Source organism: Xenopus laevis, chromosome 4S (genome assembly GCF_017654675.1).
Source record: "Xenopus laevis strain J_2021 chromosome 4S, Xenopus_laevis_v10.1, whole genome shotgun sequence".
In the NCBI taxonomy this organism is placed as follows: domain Eukaryota; kingdom Metazoa; phylum Chordata; class Amphibia; order Anura; family Pipidae; genus Xenopus; species Xenopus laevis.
The window spans coordinates 71,359,438-71,380,560 of record NC_054378.1 but is presented as its reverse complement, the minus strand read 5'-3'; the positions used below and the strand labels follow the sequence as shown (position 1 = coordinate 71,380,560).

The 21,123-nt window shown below is 39.9% G+C and overlaps 1 pseudogene; it reads left to right on the top strand.

The window, feature by feature from the left end:
• The first annotated feature begins 14,019 nt into the window (after window positions 1-14,019).
• Window positions 14,020-14,142, top strand: LOC121393467 (annotated as a pseudogene).
• The last annotated feature ends 6,981 nt before the right edge of the window (window positions 14,143-21,123 follow it).

The window sequence follows — 21,123 nt, the reverse complement described above, 5'->3', positions numbered from 1 at the left end:
ACACTACAACTACAGCCCCCATTTTCCCTTCCTGTTACCAAAAAGCAAAGCAAAGTTGGTGGACAACCGTCTTGTACCCCTTATTCTTCTCACAGAAACTAAGAATTTCCAAAAGTAAGTACAAATTCATGCAAGCAGCATATAAACAAGCAATTTTGCATCAAAATGTGCAAAAACACCAAGTTTGGGGAAACTGTGTGGATTCATTCATTTAAACAAATTAGAGGAGATCTCCACCTAAAAAATGTGTTTACATTATGTTTGTAGAACACATTGATTTGAAACAAGTTTCAATATACAAATATAGGATCCGTTATCTGGAAACTTGCTATCCAGAAAGCCCCAAATTATGGGAAGACTGTCTTTCCATTTTAAATAAATAATTAAAAATTTTCAAAATAATTTACTTTTTATCTGTAGTAATAAAACAGTACCTGATTCTTACTAAGCTGTATACATTCATATAGGTGGTATAATCCAGTTAAGTTTACTTAAAGGGATACTGTCATGCGAAAAAAAATTTTTTTCAAAATGAACCAGTTAATAGTGCTGCTCCAGCAGAATTCTGCACTGAAATCCATTTCTCAAAAGAGCAAACAGATTTTTTTATATTTAATTTTGAAATGTGACATGGGGCTAGACATTTTGTCAATTTCCCAGCTGCCCCTGGTCATGTGACTTGTGCCTGCACTTTAGGAGAGAAATGCTTTCTGGCAGGCTGCTGTTTTTCCTTCTCAATGTAACTGAATGTGTCTCAGTGGGACATGGGTTCTTACTATTGAGTGTTGTTCTTAGATCTACCAGGCAACTGTTATCTTGTGTTAGGGAGCTGCTATCTGGTTACCTTCCCATTGTTCTTTTGTTTGGCTGCTGGGGGGAAAGGGAGGGGGGGATATCACTCCAACTTGCAGTACAGCAGTAAAGAGTGATTGAAGTTTATCAGAGCACAAGTCACATGACCAGGGGCAGCTGGGAAATTGACAATATGTCTAGCCCCATGTCAGATTTCAAAATTGAATATAAAAAAATCTGTTTGCTCTTTTGAGAAATGGATTTCAGTGCAGAATTCTGCTGGAGCAGCACTGTTAACTGGTTCATTTTGAAAAAAAAATTTTTCCCATGACAGTATCCCTTTAATGTTTAAATGATTAGCAGACTTAAGTTCTGGTGATAATATTATGAAAATATCTCATATTTGGAAAAGATTCCCTTATTCAGGTCCCAAAAATTCAAAATGTTTATGTAATAGCTGGTGAAAGCTGAATCTGTCTGTTTACTGTATAACTCTGAACTGCAGGTTCTGACTTTGGAAACCGAACCCAGCTGACTTCTGCTACATTGTTTCAAGAGTCAGAACCATGAGTGAGCGCAAATAACAGAAAAGCATAAACAAACTGCTGCTTTCAATTACATATAATTTAAAGGGGGAGGCAAAAGTGTTGCTTAAAGGGATACTGTCATTTTTTCAAAATGAATCAGTTAAAAGTGCTGCTCCAGCAGAATTCTGCACTGAAATCCATTACACAAAAGAGCAAACAGATTTTTTTTATAATCAATTTTGAAATCTGACATGGGGCTAGACATATTGTCAATTTCCCAGCTGCCCTAAGTCATGTGACTTGTGCTCTGATAAACTTTAATCACTCTTTACTGCTGTACTGCAAGTTAGAGTGATATCACCCCCCTCCCTTGCCCCCCCAGCAGCCAAACGAACAATGGGAAGGTAACCAGATAGCAGCTCCCTAAGGCTAAGGCCACACTAGGCGATAGCGCCGCGATTTGACTCGCCGCGACTTTTAAGCCGCAATCGCTGGGGAAACTTTTGCGCTGGCGTCTATGGGGAATCGCGAAAAATCGCCAGCGTAAAAACACACGCGGCGATCTTTTTTCTATTGTCGCTCGAAATCGCCTAGCGAGGCAATTTCGAGCGACAGTAGAGAAAAGATCGCCGCGTGTGTTTTTACGCTGGCGATTTTTCGCGATTCCCCATAGACGCCAGCGCAAAAGTTTCCCCAGCGATTGCGGCTTAAAAGTCGCGGCGAAAAGTCGCCGCGAGTCAAATCGCGGCGCTATCGCCTAGTGTGGCCTTAGCCTAACACAAGATAACAGCTGCCTGGTAGATCTAAGAACAACACTCAATAGTAAAAACCAATGTCCCACTGAGACACATTCAGTTACATTGAGAAGGAAAAACAGCAGCCTGCCAGAAAGCATTTCTCTCCTAAAGTGCAGGCAAAAGTCACATGACCAGGGGCAGCTGGGAAATTGACAAAATGTCTAGCACCATGTCAGATTTCAAAATTGAATATAAAAAAATCTGTTTGCTCTTTTGAGAAATGGATTTCAGTGCAGAATTCTGCTGGAGTAGCACTATTAACTGATGCCTTTTGAAAAAAAGATGTTTTCCAAAGACAGGATCCCTTTAATAAGAATGTAATTCTAAGCAAATTCATAAAACACATCATAACATTTCAGTGGTTCTAAAATTATTAATTGAAAGCAGTAAGCCAATCTCTGCACTGCTGGTTCTGGCTTTTGAAATAATGTAGAAGTCAGCTTTTAATGCTTCTTCACAGATCTGTTTATGAGTTGGCTTCTGCTAGGTTGTTGCAAAAGTCAAAACCACCAGGGCTAAGAACAGGGCCAGATTTACATAGCGGGTGCACCTAGTCCCACTACCGTTCATCGCCCCTGTCCCCTCCCCTTTATTCATGCAAATTTTCATCATCTGGAACGGAGCAATGGGGATTGGCGCACGGGAAATTTAAAAAATGATTGTATCTCCGGCGCATCCAGTGTTTTTGAACCAATAAGGGTGTGGTTGGGCAGCATGCTGCTCCCCCTTAAATCCTGCCGGCCTAGGCCCGGGCCTAGGTAGCCTTTCCACAAATCCGGGCCTGGCTAAGAATAAAATAGGGAGAGATATGGCTTTTATTAGTATCTGTTTTCACCAAAATAACTATTAAACCATTAAAACCATTGTAAATGTCGAATTAATGTATACTGAAAATTTGTAGGGATGCACCGAAACCAGCATTCGGTTTGGTATTCTGTCAGGATTTGGCCTTTTTAAGCAGGATTCACCTGAATCCTTGTGTCTGGCTGAACCAAATCTGAATCCTTAAAATCATGTGACATTTTGTCATAAAACAAGGAAGCAAAATGATTTTTGCATGTGCAAATTAGGATTCAGTTCAGTATTCGGAAAAATCTTTCACAGAGGATTCAGGGGTTCGGCTGAATCCCAAAACAGAGAATTTGATGCATCTCTATAAATGTATTCAGAATTAGATTTATATTTTTAAGGCAAAGTATTAATTTGTTTGCATCCCTGTTAAAAACATTAAACATTTTTACGCATAGAGTGTCGTATAGGGCCCATACACAGGCATACACTGACTCGTTCGGAAGAGGCCACATCTGCCTGTGTATAGAAAGTGCATTATTTTAACATTGTTTAATTTATGCATGGTCAATGGGTTTTTCTGATAAACTATCTTCTAGTTAGCAGTTCACAAGTGCCTACAAGATTAATGGGTTTGCTTCCATGCCAGTAAGTTCAGTTAGGGTTGCCACTTGTCCAGATTTGAACCGGCCAGCCCAGTTTTCAGAAGGGCTGCTGGGTCAAGGCAGTTCGCCCGGTTTTCCAAAAAGATTTCCCCTAATTGACATAGGCGATCAGCCAATCGCTGATCGGCACATCATAGCCCCTCTAACTTGACATAGCACAACCCATCTGCAATGTCACTGACCCATCCTGGTGATATCATGACCCTACCTCCTGTCTGGAACATGAGCCATATAAAGGTGGCAACCCTGAGTCCAGTTCAGCTGGTGAATTCAACAAAACCCCCCCCTTCACTTTTCCATGCGCACCACTCAGTTTCTTTGCATGTCCAGCTGGCAGTAGTGTAGTCACACTGAGGCTCATTCATGAACAAATATGACAGGGGACTAATGCAAATGATGAACTATATCTGCAAAAGGCTGTCTAAATGTGTCTGTGCTATATATAAAGCAGTCGTACAGGCTGATACATTAAATTGCTTTAAGAAGGGGTTGGATAGCTTTTTAGCAAGTAAGGGAATACAGGGTTATGGAAGATAGCTCACAGTACAAGTTGATCCAGGGACTGGTCTGATTGCAATTTTGGAGTCAGGAAGGAATTTTTCCCCCTCTGAGGCAAATTGGAGAGGCTTCAGATGGGGTTTTTGCCTTCCTCTGTATCAACTGGCAGATAGGTAGTTAAAAAAAAAAAAAAAAGTTAAAAAGTTGAACTTGATGGACTTGAGTCTTTTTTTCAACCTAACTTACTATGTTACTATGTTACTATAAACTAAGGATAATAAACAAAGCATGTAGCAAGTACACCAGTACAGCAATCCATGGCAATCAGAGATTTGCTTTCTTGATTCTACCAATAATTTGTTTCTATGGGTACGCTTCAGTACTAGGATGCCACACAAAGCTTGGTTATAATAACCATCACCTTTTACTTAAATTGTTCAGCATGCCAATATGCAAAAATTATACATTTTAACTACTTGTATATATAAAGTGAGGTGTTATATTGCTCAAAACCTGAAATTAAGTTCCCAAACTGGATTAAACTATGACAATTAGATGACTTTGCTCACAACGCTACAACACAGTAGGTGCTTGGCTGTTACATCAATAAAGTGACTTCTGGATTCAGAAATTCAGCCAAACCTCTGCTGCCACCTGTTGGCTGTTTCACCATATAAAATAACCATCCAACATATCAGTTTTATATTTTTTACTATGACTGAAGTGGGGGGTCTTTTAATTCAGCAACTTTGTAAATTCCAAATTACATCCTGCTTTTCCTTTACATCAGTTACATAATTAATACAGCAGTATACACTTTCTGACTGAATATGATCCTCTCCATCTTCCTTCTGAATTCAATGCCTAGCTTACTTGGGAATTTGTTAGTGGTGTCTTTTTTGGCAGGTATTAATCCCTATAATGAGAAATGGAGGCCTTTGTTGGCAAAAAGAGCTTAATCCTGTGGGTTACAGACTTTATAGGTTTTGTTCCTCATTTGTGGATCTTACCTTATAACAGGATAAATAATAAATACAAATATTTTTGTGCCAGTCACCCCAATATAGTTCCAACTGCAACTAGGGTTGCCACCTTTTCTGGGGGAAAAAATCCTATATATCTATCTTTTTTCCCTATTAATAACATTGGGATCAACCACCATTTTTACTGGCTAAACCGGTAAAATACCGGCCAGGTGGCAACCCTAACTGCAACCATAGCCAATAAGCACTCACCATAAACCTCACCCCAGTTGGTGTTTAATCTGAGCCAATCTTGGCAATATATAAATAAATGATAATAATAATATAATCAACACAGTCTGTCTTTGGTAAATCTGGGCTTTTAGTCACATGGCTGTATACATTTTTATATGAATGCTGTGTAAGCCATGGGGGCAGCCATTCATGCTGAATAATGGAAAATGCACAGGTTTACCAAGCAGAAAACAAATAAGCTCTGCATTGGGGCAATGCACCACCCCTAAGTATAACTTTCTGATCAGAGTGTCTTGTAGGTCAAGGGCATCTCTTGTGCACAGAGCACAGTTGTTAAAAAAATTTAGACTCTTAAAGGAACAGGAGCAACTTTTTGCTGCAACCCAAGGTACGTTTCTTAACTCACTTCATTGCTGCAGCACTCCTGGCATTGTAAAACATGATGGGGTTTACTCTTACACAAGAAGATAAACAGGGGTCAAATGCTATTCATGACTTTTTACAGGACTATAGAATAATAAACCTTTCTCAGGACGATTGTTGCCAACACAGTATATATTTACTGTATATTATTATGTAGGCACTGGATAAACAGACTTTAAATATAAATAAAATATTTTCACTTTTTATTGTTACTGGTTCTTTAAGGCATTGTTTTTATATACAACAATGTGAGCACAAGTGTCACTATACAAATATATAAGCATATATCCAATATAAAAGGATAATCACGGTAAAGCAATGCCAAACTCAAACAAAGGTGTGCTATATCACTTGTAAGATGTGTGACCTGTTAGGAATTGGCAATTTTTTTCTGCTACTAAAGTTGTGACGGTGGATGTTGTGGCTTTGGCCTTCAGTAGTTCACTTTGCTGGACGCTGCTCTAGAAAGTAAAGTGAAAGCCAACAAGCGGTTTAACCCACATCAATTTTCTTGTTATCACTGATGGGCAAACGTTATTTTAAACAAACACACGCGCATGGGGAGAGTTAAATTGCTCCCTGATCACAAATTAGATATGGAAACCCAATTTCAATTGATTGGTTTGGGCGTGTGTGTGATGCCCCCTGACCCTGTCAATTTGGTTTGGGACAGGTGAAAGGTTATTGTCAAGCTGGAGGACAGAGTAAAATAAAAGGAAGAGGAGGAGGAGTGATGTGTGAATAAGTGCTGGTTTTGTTAAACCCAGCGGTAATGAAGTCGGGGTAGCTGTATTATTTTGCAATTTTCCTTGACAGAACAAGAGGGACGGAGAGGAGGAAACATAATCTGCAGGCCAAACAGATCTATATACTTTGCATTAGTAGGCCAGAGACCATGGTGTTAGTTTACACAGCAGCTACATCCTAAGTGTTATGGTACCTGAGTTATACACCACTCAGGTGCAGATCTATAGAAATTACATTTGGAGGTCAGGATCTGGGGTGCCTTGGGATTGTACAGTGTGGCGCCACTATTACTAGTTTACAAACATTTCTCTAGACTGATCGATGCTGCTGTGCTTCCCGTCCCTTGTCATCACAGTTCCTTCATTATATTTTCTGTCTGTTCCAATGGTAATTTACACCTCAATTGGCACAGAAACATACAAGTTGGGATCTCTAGTTTCAACGAAGGTGCTGCTGATTCAGTTAGTAGGACTGTGGCCCAAGGGGAGAGAAAAGGAATAGAGAATAGCCTGACCCTCCTGTTTTATATTTCCCTGTCCTGGATGTAGTGCTTGCTTCTCAATGGATATTATATATTAGCTTTTTCAGATTTTCAGAGAGGAACCCACCATTGAAATAGGCAGGCTATAAGTAGCAGTAATGGAGCTTTCCCTGAAAAACAGCTAAAATGAACCAAGTTGCACTACAATATTTGTATTCTAAACCCACCCTGAAATAAAATGGATAGTTATTCATAAACATGCAAATACTGTATATGTTGTCAGTCCATCTGAACAATGCATATATTGAAATGTATTTTTGGAAGTTTGCCACTGTAATCCCCAATTTCATGCCATAATTAACATTCCTAGATTTTTAGATAATTAATATTCCTAGTTTTTTACATGACAGATTCTACCAAATGTCAAAGGTCTTGCTGAAAGATGACATAAGCATTCACAATTTATTGGGCCTGTGGGGGTCTGTTTGTACCTGAAGTGCCAGGACCTATTTTGAATCTGGTCAGATTGAATTTCTAGGCCACACTAAACCATTAGAATAAATCTTGCCTCCCTTCAGTGTGTTGACATGTGGCCCCATTCTGTCTTCTAGCATGTCAGGAATTAAATTACCTAACAGTTTAGTATTACAGTGCAATCTTAAGAAGGGCAGCTATAGTCTGTTTAGGTGTTCAGAGCTAGAAAAAATGTCAAATGCCTTTTGCAACATTCCTATGAAATCTTGTTAGTTCAGAGGGCACAATAGCATCAGACAAATCAGGGTTTCAGCTCTTTAAGCTTTTTGTCACCACTGGTAACTTCTAGGCTGCTGCCCTCTGAGTCAAGTTTCTCAACTTGCCGCATGGTAGTAGCACCCCTCGAAAGAATTCTCATTGTAGGAGACTTTTGCACCAGTTGAGCCATTGCCCATGAAGGACTCATGGAAACAAATTGTGCAATATTGCTTTAAGAATCCACCTCTGCTGTTGCTTGACTACAATTCCCATCATGCTTTACTGATGGATTATATGCTGGAGAGTGCTGTGAGTCCAGTATAGAAACATTTGGCTTGGACAACGCTGCTTTGGAAGGTTTTTATGTCCAAATTGCTCCAAGGCAGTGCTCTGACAACATAGTAATTTATACATATACCATTAGATGTTAACATTGTAATAGTGACATATTATGAGTTATATTTTTGTAATGTTCAGTTTACATGTATTAATAATAGTCAGTGCTGTCCTACTCAAGCAAGTTTCTTAGTATAGCACATGTTCTTCAACCAAATGATTATAGGCCTATTTAAAAGTGATCATAGAAGAGCTGGTTATTCTAGTAAGCTGTGTCCTTAAAAGCCAAATGAATGAGATTTGTAGCACAACCTGTGAAGAGTAGAAAAGATTTGGGTCCAAAGCTTGCATTTAGCTACAATACTGTACTGTTACATTTCATAAGTTCTGGTAGTCCTTTTGTAATGATGACTAATGATGTGGTGTTTTATCTTTCTAGCTCTTCTCAAGGAGATAATGGGGCTACAAAGCACCTGGCATTATTCCATTTATAGAGTGTGACAACATCTGAATAGAAGGATGAATAATATAAAAAAAAGTAAAAGTAGTGATAGCAATACCTTTGTAGCCTTAAAGAGCATTTGCTTTTAGATGGGGTCAGTGACCCCCATTTGAAACCCAAAAAGGGTAAGAAAAGAAAGCGAATAATTAAAAAACTATATAATATAAAATGAAAGGCAATTGAAAAATGGCTTAGAATTAGGCATTCTATAACATACTAAACATTACCTTAAATGAGACTGGTGACTATGGAGTATAACTTAATTTCCAAAAATAGTTGGGACACTGTGTAAAATGTAAATAAAAAGAATGTTTTTTTTGCAAATGATTTAAACTTTATATTTAAGTGCAAACAGCACAAATACAATAAATTAAATGTTGGAACCGAGAAATTGTATTTCTTTCTAAAAGACATAAGATTGTTTTGAATTTGATGCAAAAATTGGAATGAATTTAAACCTTAATGATCCTAGAGGCAAATCAAATACTGCAAATGACCGCCAGGCAGTCTGAACGTTTTGTATTGCGGGACTTTGGGCCTAAACTAAGACTCAGGATTATCAGATGATATTATGGTTTTGCTTTTACTCTACACCAAGCACTGCAGAGGCTTAAAAGAGAAAGATACCATGGGGCAGTGGAAGGAAACAATGATGTTCTTTATCAGTTTGTGCCAGGCCTGCACTATTTAAAAGAAGAAATAGGTTTTAAATACCTTACATTCTGCAACATGACTTTTAATGAAGCAGTTATGAATGTTACAATCCAACACTTACATTTTCTCTAAGGAGCAAGAATTAAAATAAAATCAGATTTCAATAGCAGAAATAAAAGTAAATAATTCACCACTTCATATGGAGATGAGGGATCCCAGGCCATCGATAAAGCATAAATCACACAAATGGACTGCTAATATTTTATTTAAAATATATACTCTCTACCCTACAAAAAAGGCAGAAGGAAATGATTTATCGAATACAATGAAAACATGCTAATAGTGTGACAGTGAGTGTCTGGGGGGCAATTCATCAAAAAGGATGAAGTTGTTGGGGAATCCATATCTAATTACCAGTAATGAATGAGGTAAGTTGCGTTAAGAAAGACTCCCGAGTTTGTTATGGAAATAAGACCCTTCCCAGCAGGCTAAGCACTTAATTAAACAAACACAGATTGCAGCAAAAATAAGAAGCAAGGAGCAGAAAGGAGTTGATTATTGCTAAGATTTCTGATTACATTTTTTTCCCCTAATGAGTAGATAAAGGGGGGAGGCAGGATACTGGCTTATGTTGTGATTGTGTGCTTTCCTTAAAAAGCAGCAAAGATTAGTTGTTGGGAGCTATAAAACATATTTTTAGTAAATTCTGGTCTGGCTTTTAAAGTAAATTTAAGTTGCAAGCTAAAATACAAAAAATCTATACTAAACGTGTACAGTTTCTGCACAATAATAACAATACTTTATAATTCACACAGAGTTAGGCCACCTTCACAATGTTATTGTGTTGACCAATGACTCAAAACCCTGTTTTATCTCTCTCTCTCTCTACTGTATATTTCTGTTTTCATAATGCAAAACATTCAGTACTCCACAGGACTTGTACCAAAAAAGAAAATGCAATTAGAAATCAACTGTTCTCTATATTGGGGTCTTCTATCATAATAATAATATCATAAACTGAAGAGAAACAAACATATATATGAAAATGACATCATAATCCAAAAAATGACATCATAATCCCACCCTCATTGAATAGTTTCCCCATTGCTGACATCACGGTCCACCCTCAGTTGATAGTTTCATCAACACTGAGCAGAAATAGTGCCATAAAAGTATATAAAGTATATAAATGCAATTGAACAAAAAATACAATGATCATCTAGCACCAGAAAAAGGGGGGGGGGGGTTGCTGGAGGTAATAGTAAAACAAATTGACAGCTTAATTTGATCTTGAGAATAATATATGCTTTATGCATTTAAGTTTAACATTTGCATCCAACCATGGCATTCATTGTGCCAAACCTACTCAGAGAATATAAGGATTCCCATTGCCTTTTGTTAATAAGCAGCACCTAGTTCTTTGTACACAGTCACTGACAGTATAAGCCAACATAATGCCTTAGAGCTACAGTAGAACCCCCATTTTACTTTTTTAGGGGACCACAAAAAAATTTGGTTAAATCAGAAAAAATGTAAAAATCAGTGAAAAGATTTAAGCATAATAATCTGGGTACCGTGAGTGTGCAAACATAGCATGGTGCATTTTTACAACAAGAGGCTCATCTGTGCATAGAGGCACAGTACCCACAAGCTCAAACTCCCAGTTCCTCCAGCAAAAGTAAAACTAAAAAAACATATTCCTGAAAAACACAGTGAAATTGCACTATATAAAATAGTTTATTTTTTAAATGATGCCTAGATAAAGGCAATGGCAAAAAGAGAGGTGACAGAAAGTGCTGGACTGGCGCAGTTTGGCTATACTGTGTTTATATCCAAAAGCAGTTTAATCAATGCCACATTATTATCAAGGCCTATGGAGACAGACGCAGAGTCCAATCAAGCGTAATTCCTTATCAATGACATGTTGCCAGCTCATTAATCAAAAGGAAGGGCAGAATTACAAGGCCAAAAGGTGGAGCTTTCTGTTTCTAAAACACTTTATCATTTCATTAGATTGACGAAGATTTTGAATGTTTTCAATGTGTCAATAAAATATTTCCTTCTAAATTGTTAGGTTGAGGAAGCACTTTCTGGGAATGTGAGGCAAATCTTATTAGCAAGAGCAGCCTTTGTTGCAAATAGGAAGGATAGTGTAAAGCGCCCCGCCAGACCGGTGCACTCTCTTACCTACTAGTGCTCCGGCCAGTGGGTGCACTCCTCTGTGCGCAGGTGAAAAGTAGCTATGCACGTCGTTGTGTGTATGATGACATCACGACATGTGTGGTTCCTCATTTTGAAGCCGGCACGGCCATCTTTATTGTTGGCTATGTTATATTTTGCCGTTACTACCTATTTCCAAATCCTCTTCGCTTAACCCTTGCCTGTACCTTGCTTTTGGGATTTCTGCAGTCAGAAGTTGGTAGTTTCCCAGCTAGAACTGCAGCAGAAAGTTCCGGGGGCCCCAAAAGTGCGACAGTGAAAACAGGGACTAGCTGGGCTCTCCAGTTATACAGAAGTGTCAGATCTACACCAGCAACCTAACCTTAGGTTCCGGCTTAAACAAGTTCGTTATAGATGCACCCTTGAGATCTACTCCCTTTCTATCTGTAAGTAAGACAAGCTCCACAGAGACACCAGGAGGTTGTGCTATGCTGCTATGCTGTGTTTGTGCCTGACACATATGTGACAGCCTCAATAATTTGTGAGTATGATAATCTTGTGGTGCTTTGGAAGAATAAGGCATTACTATTTGTTTTGTTCAAGAACTTTGTACCATCCAATTCTTTCTATTTAGTCACACAGCATAAGTGAGTTGTAGTTAAACTACATCTCCCCATCCTGTAGTGAAGGCCTATCCTGTGGAGAGAGGGTCAAATGTAACTTATGCTCTGCCTGTTTCCTAACTGAACAAGGTCTAGTCTAGCCTAGATGGAGTTGCACCATGTACCCTCAGCCCCACCACTGCACATTCGGGACTTTCTTATCATTTTCTAACTTTTAGTTCAAAACTAATTGCTGATTTGTTGCTATTGCAAACTATATTTATGTAATTTAGTGCCTGTGTAATTTCCTGGGAGTTATATTCTTGGCTGCTTTCAGACAGAACATCCATATATCTGTGATCCTATGTCTCCCTTACAATGGTAACTAGAGGATGGGTGGTGTTGTTGTACTATAACTTTAATGCAGAGATTTCAGTGATAAGGTTGGTTCTTAACCATGAAATTGACGTTTATTCTTTATATATGGGGTACTCACTTATACAGTGTATCAACATCAGTAGTATGAGAATGAAGTGACTTTCAGGTAAAAGATAGATATGACACAGGAGATGGGACTTGGTAAAGATTAAGTTAATAGATTCTTCCCATCCTGCAGTACATGGCTTTACCTCTTCTAGCTACAGTCTGCAGAGCCATTACGAGGACCATTTTCCACATCATAATTGGAATTCGAGGCAGCACCATCACTCTTTTTCCTTCTCCCAATCGTTACATGCTGGAGTGAGACAGCTCCTACTCGTACAACTGGAGCCTTAAAGTGTTTCAGTTTGTGAGGGAACACCATATAGAGGGAGTCCATGGCAATTCTGGAAGCCTGACCCCTTATGAACTGTTTTAAGTATGGTTTGTGGCTCTCCAGAATCCATTGGTGAAACTAGGGCCCACATCCCCTCAGGCCCACCAGCGATTCATGCAAACATGAATCCACCGAAAAAATCCCTCCCGAAGGGGGACCCAGCTGCATGGCCTGAACCCGCACCCTCTAATTAAGTTACTGCCAGAATCAATTCATTCTGAGGAGGAAAAGGATCATTATAAGACTGCTGCGGGCTAATCCAAAGCCTGTTTTGGGACTACATCATCTAAAACAGCCTAGAAGAAAAAGAAGACTAAACTCCTCCCCTCCCCCCATTCTTTTGTTATTCTGTGTTTGTATAAAAGCTTTAATAAAGCTTTGTATGTAACTGCATCCATCAGACAGTCACTGAAAAAGACAAGTACTCTCTCACTTCATTTTACTCCCACTCTGGCAAACACTGGGTGGGATAAGTTGGACAGCTCCTACCCTTACAACTGGACCACCACTCGGTATTACCAGAATGTAACAAAGTTTGCGAGGGAAAACCAAGTTGAGGTAGTCAAGCCCACTTGTAGAAACCAAAGACAATCCACAAGTTGATCAGAGCCATTTGTTGGAGTCTATAACAGGGCTCCCTTCTGTCACTGCAAAGTCTGGATAAAATGTTTATTCAGACAGACCAACAAACAAGCAGAAAGACATCACATGGATGGCTATCCGAGGTGGACTTCCCATTCAGACCTTCATGCATGTCCATAACCTGTGCAGGTACAGCATTGCCCATGGTACATCATTCATGAAGAAACAGCTATGCACACTTGTAGGATTGTCCATTTGACAAGGCCCTGCTTTATGCCCTGGATCATGAACTCAGAGATTGTGTGTCCAGAAACTTTCTTAAACACTCCTGTTATTTTTTGGGTAGCCAAGGATGAGTAGAGTATAACAGTGCTGTATTAGCTTTGCATAAACACCACATCTCCATGGTACTTTATGGACTGTTTCAAAGCCCCCATACGGAAGGGGCAATCCTGGTGCCTTATAAAGTGTGAGGATGTTTTATGGTTTTCCAGAAATCATCTAATTCTAATGAGAGAGAGGAATACACTCCAGGACTGCTGCAGACTGGCTGACAGTCCGATTCATGACTACAACAGCCTTGAGGAAGAAGAGGACTAAACCCCTCTCCTTCTCCATCATTCCCTCATTGTCTGTTATATTCATAATATATAATAAAGTATATACTTTCAATTTAAAAAAAATGTATACTATAGGTCTTCACTTCTCAGCCTTTTGGCTAAGATCAAGTGTAGTATCTATTCTTATCAGCGGGTGGGATATCTTCTAGTTGAGGGAGGTATGGAAGTCCCCATATGTTTGTGGCGGGCAGTGAACCACTTGCTCCTCTGACCAAAGGTTGCAGTTTGAAGCTTGAGTAATTTGTGTATCAGGCTGTTAAAGGCTGGGTGCCTGAGAATCATGGTTTTTCAAAGCACTACTTTTTGACAGCACTTTGAATGCACTTTGCTCTTTACCCCAGCCTTTTTGCTCCAGGTATATAGAATTTTTGTAAATTCAGCTAATAGGATGGGGCAGAACAAAGCTTTTTTTTTTAACCTATTTATTCTTTTAACTCCAGATGGGGTCAGCATGGCACTTTTTTTGGCACTTTTTTTGTCTGGAGAAATAGCCCTTGGATCTGCTTGGGTGAGTGTGCATGCCAATTAGGTGTATAAGTCTGGAGCACCTATGGAAAGACAGAAAGGCACTTAATGCACTGGCCATAGAGCTGAATGCTAATGAAACCTGCACATTTTTTTCCACCCCAAGCCTAGTACACTTGGGGTGCCATAAGATCCCAGTGATTAGAGCAGAACTGGACTGGGAGCAAAAAGCAGCCCGGGCAAATAAACAAAGCAGCCCACATGTAAACACACACACAAACACAGACACACACAGAGACACACACACACAGAGACACAAACACACAGAGACAAACACACAGACAGAGACACACACACACACAAAGAGAGACACAAACACACAGACACAAACACACAGAGACACACACACAGACAGACACAAACACACACACGCACACAGAGACACACAAACACAGAGACACACACACAGAGACACAAACACAGAGAGACACACAGACACACACAGAGACACACACACAGATAGACACACACAGACACAAACACAGACACACACACACACAAAAAGACACACAAACAGAGAGACACAGAGACACACAAACACAGAGAGACACAAACACACACACAGAGACAAACAAACACAGACACACACACAGACACAGAGAGACACAGACACATACACACACAAACACAGAGACACACACACACACACGCAGACACAAACACACAAAAAGACACACAGAGAGGCACACAGACACACACACAGAGACACAAACACACACACAGAGACACACAAACACAGAGAGACACAAACACAGAGACACACACACACACGCAGACACAAACACACAAAAAGACACACAGAGAGGCACACAGACACAAACACACACACAGAGACACACAAACACAAACACCCCTATCTCCCCCCTACCTCTCCTAGGAGCTTCGTGAAACAGCACGGGAACTCTGACACCTCCCAACCCGTCTGCTGGCCAATCACCTTTGCCTTTCCCTGACTGATCGAGGGAGGAGGGAGGAGGAACACGCAGCTGCTTGGTGTGTGTGAAGCAGAATCACTGCGTGCATGCTGTAAGTCTCTCTACCCCTGCCGCAAATCAGAAGCGGCCCATTTCAAAGGTAAATGGAGCTGCCCTTTGGGAAATTGCCCGAACTGACAGATTGTCAGTCCGGGCCTGGATTAGAGGCACCAATGATCATGGCACTATGTGCACTTTACACTAATGTGCTTTAGCCACAAATCTTTTAATTCTGGCCTATAAGCTGGGGCAGGTCACTGTCACTTTTATGGATTTTTATCCTATTTATTAATTTTTTCACATCTGTCACCTGGCCCTTATGGGTCTGTGCAATAGACTCTTAGATATTAGGGGGTGATGTGTATCAGGCTTCTTCTCCCCCTGAAATCTGGCTCAGCCAAAGCACAAAAGTTTCTGACTTTCTCCAGAGTCGTTTCCTTTTCCCATGGAAACTTTTTGGCTGTATGGTTCCAGATACCCCCTAGCTTTGCAGTGGAGGGGGTATGAAGACCCTTTCCCCATATGGACTTTTTGGCCTAGGGGATTGGGGATAAAGGGTCCCCAACCTTTGCACGAATAAAGATCTGAAGAAAGCTCCAAACATTTTGCATCTCTTGGCCAGGTGACACAAATTTTTGGGACTGCCTTTCCAAAAGTGAGTCTATTACATCTCTCACCTTGCTTACTGCTGATCTTGCCCACTCCCACACCTTGTGTCTCCACCACTTTTCCTTTTAGATTGAAAGCTCTTTTGGGCAGGGCCCTCTTCAGCCATCACACGGACAGTTTTTCACTTTATCTCGGGTTTCAAATGGACAGGGTAAAGCGGTCAGTTATTTACAAGGAGCCCCACCAAAGTAGGAAAGGTGTTCCAGACATTCCCACCGTGCTGAGGAGATTCGTTATTTGTAACTACATCTGCCAAATGATCACCGGAAAAGTCAAGGACTCTGCTGTCCTGAGTTTTCCTTTTACCATTATGTCTAGCTCTGGGATGGGACAAATGGTAATGCTCCTACTAATTGGATGTTACAAAGATTGTGAGGGAACAACAACTGGAGGGAGTCAAGCCCAACATGTGGAAACCTAAAACCAAATGTTCAGAACCAAGGATGTGTTGGAGACTATTCCAGTGCTCTCTGCTGACACTACAAGTATTGTTTTGGAGAACGACTCTTCAGACAAATGGTGCATCATTTATGAAGAAACATCTATGCACATTTTCTGGGATTGTGGATTAATGCAGGCCCTGCTTAATGCCCTGGAACATGAACTCATAGACTGTGTGCCTAGAAGCTTCCTTACGCACCATGTGGTGTTGTATGGATTGTTTCAGAGCAATTATGGAAGCCTTGTGAACTGTGCTAAGGACATTTTGTGGTTTTCCAGGAACCACCTCAATCTAAGGAGACGGACAAGCATCCAAGACTGATTCACAGTCTGCTTAGTAACTATAACAGAGAGTACTAAAAAAAACCTCTCCTTCTCCCCATCCTCCCCTCATTGTGTGTTTTAGGTGGAATATAAAACTTTGGTCCAGTTAACTCAACTATCCCTACCCCACTTACCTCTCCCCATCCACTCCCCCTTTCCCTATAGCTATTTTGAAAAGATTCATCTATAGTGTTTACTTTTTAGATATTATAAATACTTATATTAAAAGTATATATTTTCATATATATTTTATATTCAATAAAACATTGGTTTCTGGTTGCTTTGTATATTATTCCGTATTTTCCTTGTATAAACACATTTATTTTACAGTGGCATATGAAGGTGCTCAAAAAAAAACATTATAATAATGATAAAAATATTACCCTCTTTTTGCATGTGTTATATGTTTTTATGCACTTAAAAAGCACTTTTCTCATGCTTTATTTAACAATTGTATATATCTTGTTTTTTTTATATATTCTATTAGTATACAAAATAAATGGGATGTCTCAGCAGTGCTTCTCTGCCATATTAATTGACATAGGAGGTTGCCATGTAAAAAATGCAAGGAACACGCTACCTTCATTACCTCGCCATGATAACCAACAGAGGGAGCAGCAGTTCTTCCCAACTATTCACCAACAGATCTGCTTGCACTGCTTCCCTGCAATTGTTAACCAACAGTTGGCTCTGTAGTGCTTCATTGGCATAAGAACCAACAGAGGGCGCTGCAGTACTTTTTGCTTAATTAACGAACAGAGAGTCCTGCAATGTTCTCAGATTAACCAACAGATGGCGCTGTAGTGCATTTATGCTTAGATAACCAACAGAGGACACTGTATTGCTTCCCTACTATTGTAACCAACAGATGGCTCTGCAGTGCTTTTACGGTGAAGTTAACCAACAGAGGGCGCTGCATGGCTTCCCTACTACACTAACCAACAGATGGCACTGCACTGTTTACCTGATCTGAATATGAATGGCTCACATTCCAGTTTGCCCATAAAACACACAGTGGCCCATGACAATCTTAAAGGAAACCTGTCTCGATTGAGTTAATACTAGGAAGGCAATAAAACTGTTAAAACAAACCACATACCTCAATTTATTCAACTCAAATCTCACCAAATCTCAATTTATAGCTACTTTTGAAAATGTCCAGGAGATACTGACTGAAGCCCCGACTTTCCAGAAAGTCTGGAGAGCAAGGCATCATGGGTAGAATCAGCCCTGCACACTCCTCTCACGATATCTCCAGTTTCTGCAGTTGTCAGGGGCTGGAGGACTATAGGGCGTGAATTTGTGTAGGAGTTCAAAAGCACAGACAGAATGAGGAAGCACATCGGTAAAGTTTATCAGAACGGAGGAGGGAGAAGGGAGGGGGTGTCAGTTAAGGAGCTCCGTTTGCCGGCATTACAGAGCAGAAGTAGCAGCTAAAGTTTAACTAGTCCTGCTGCTTTCTGCTCTAAGCACAGATAGAACTGGGAAGCACAACATCGGTAAGGTTTATCAGCACGGAGGAGGAAGAAGGGAGGGGGTGTCATTTGTCAGATGAGGAGCTCCGTTTGCCGGTATTAGCAGAAGTAACAGCTAAAGTTTAACCAGAATGCTGCTGCTTTCTGCTCTTCATTTAAACAATTAGTCTACTCTTGACAAGCAAAAGTCTTGAGCTACTTTACCCTTCGCACACACTTTCCTGATTTTTATATTTAACCCTAAATCCCAGCAGTGTCTTTATTTATTTTATTATTTATTTATTTCTTTTATTAGGCACATTTTTATTTTGTGGGTTGACTTTAAGCTAAAGGGGGCTCATTTATAAACACTGGGCAAATGTGCACCTGGGCAGTAGCCAATAGCAACCAATCGGTGACTGGCTTTTTACAGGCAGCTGCAGGTTGAACTTTGAAAGCAAACATTTAATTGGTTATTGTCCAGGTGCAGACTTGCCCAGTGTTTATAAATGAGCCCCAAGAACTGCACATTCTTAGTAGGATTTAGCGGTTTGGTAATTTCATAGTTTATGAGATTTTTAGTAAAAGCCCACACAATCTGAATAGAACAATGTGTTTCAAACAATCCTAATAGAATATCAAGTCCTGGTGTGACATGAGTTGTACAGAGCCAGTCTATCACAGCGTATACTCTATACTCAGTTTGGAACAATCCACACACAGAAAACAAAGGGGTCCTGTTTCAACACGGCAGCGCCTATGAAACACTTTTTACATGTAGGATATTTTCGAATCCGTTTCAGATATAGACAAAAACAGCTGACTAAAGGGTTAAACCAAGGAGGGAAAAGATATATATTACTTATGTCTCAACAACTGGACTTGCTGAGTAATCAATGAAGACGTTTCACTACTCATCCGAGCAGCTTCTTCAGTTCAACTGACTGGTGTGGGAAGTCCTTGGCAAATAAACTCTTCCACTAATCCAATCACAATGACACGTTGTAACTCTTCAGAGAGATGACATCTGAAGAAATTCACAGAGATGTTGATCTGTGTAGTTACTGTTCTAGGAGTTGCATGACACATTGGTACTAATATTAGATAAATATATCATTGTGCAGACAGTATCGAGGCCTATAAAAAGCTTAAAAAAATTATACTTCTTAAGATCATCAGGGGTCACTGTGTGTTTTATGGGCAAACTGGAATGTGAGCCATTCATACTCAGGTCAGGTAAACAGTGCAGTGCCATCTGTTGGTTACTGTAACAGGGAAGCCATGCAGCGCCCTCTGTTGGTTAACTTCACCGTAAAAGCACTGCAGAATTACTTATATTAGATATACCATGACCTGGATGAATGCAAATCTTCATAGTCAGTGATATATGTATTTTACCAACTTTCACTGCAGAGAAAAGAATGTGTTGTAACAACATCTCATTGCTTCAGACTTTCACCAACAGAGGTCACAACCTAAAAATAGTTTGCAAAATATAGCCACCATTGTAAGAAACTATTTCATTTCAAACATCTATGCACATATTCTGGGATTGTGGATTTCCCCCGGCCCTGCTTGATGCCCTGGAACATGAACTCAGAGACTGTGTGCGTAGGTGCTTCGTTACTGACTATGCAGTGTTGTATGGATTGTTTCAGAGCCCCCATATGGGAGGGGCAATTATGGAAGCCTGGCACCTTATAAACTGTGCTAAGGAAGTTTTGTGATTTTCCAGGAACCACCTTATTCTAAGGAGAGAGAGGACAAGTATCCAAGGCTACTGCAGACTGATTCACAGTCTGCTGAGTGACTACAGCAAGCTTTAGCAGAACTCAGTGTAGACGGGACTCCCCCTAGCTTTGGTGAAGGGGAGTCCAAATGACCCCAACCCCTTTGGGGGAGTAGGGATGGTGGGCCCACTCTCCTTCTACCCATCCTCCCATCATTGTGTGTTTTAGGTGGAATATAAAGCTTTGGACCGGTTAACTCAACTATCCCTACTCCACTTCTCCCCATCCACTCCCTCTTCCCCCGTAGCTTTATTGTTGTATAGTATTGCATTTTGAAAAGATTCATCTATAGTGTTTGTTTTTTTAGATATTTATATTATATATACCTATATTAAAAGTATAGATTTTTCAATTAAAATATAGATTTCTGGTTGCTTTTATATAATTCTGTATGTTCTTTGTATAAACACGTTTATTTTACAGTAGAATATGATGCGCTAAAAAATACGTTATAATAATAATAATATTACTCTCTTTTTGCACATGTTGTTTTTATGCACTTGAAGCACTTTTCTCGTGCTTTATTAAACAATTGTATATATCTTGGTTTTTATATATTCTATTAGTGTACAAAATAAATGGGACGTCTCAACAATGTTTCTCTGCGATGTTAATTGACAGACGAGGTTGCCATGTAAAAAAATGCAATGAACATGCTACCTTCATTACCTTGCCATGAAAACCAACAGAGGGAGCAGCAGTTCTTCCCAACTACTTTCCATAGTTTTGAGATGTTGTACCGTGTTAGCCATTGAAAAAATGCAGATCTCCCCTTACGGCTCCTCTGCAATTGTTAACCAACAGGTGGCGCTGCAGTGCTTTATTGGCATAGGAACCAACAGAGGGTGCTGCAGTACCTTTTGCTTGAAGGGGAACTATTGCGAGAAATAAGAAACGTAAATACAACCAAATAAATATTCTGCATCATTTCTTAAATAATCAAGTTTATCTTCACTATTCTTCTCTCAGCATCTGTTTCTCTTCATTCTGTCTTCATACAGCAGT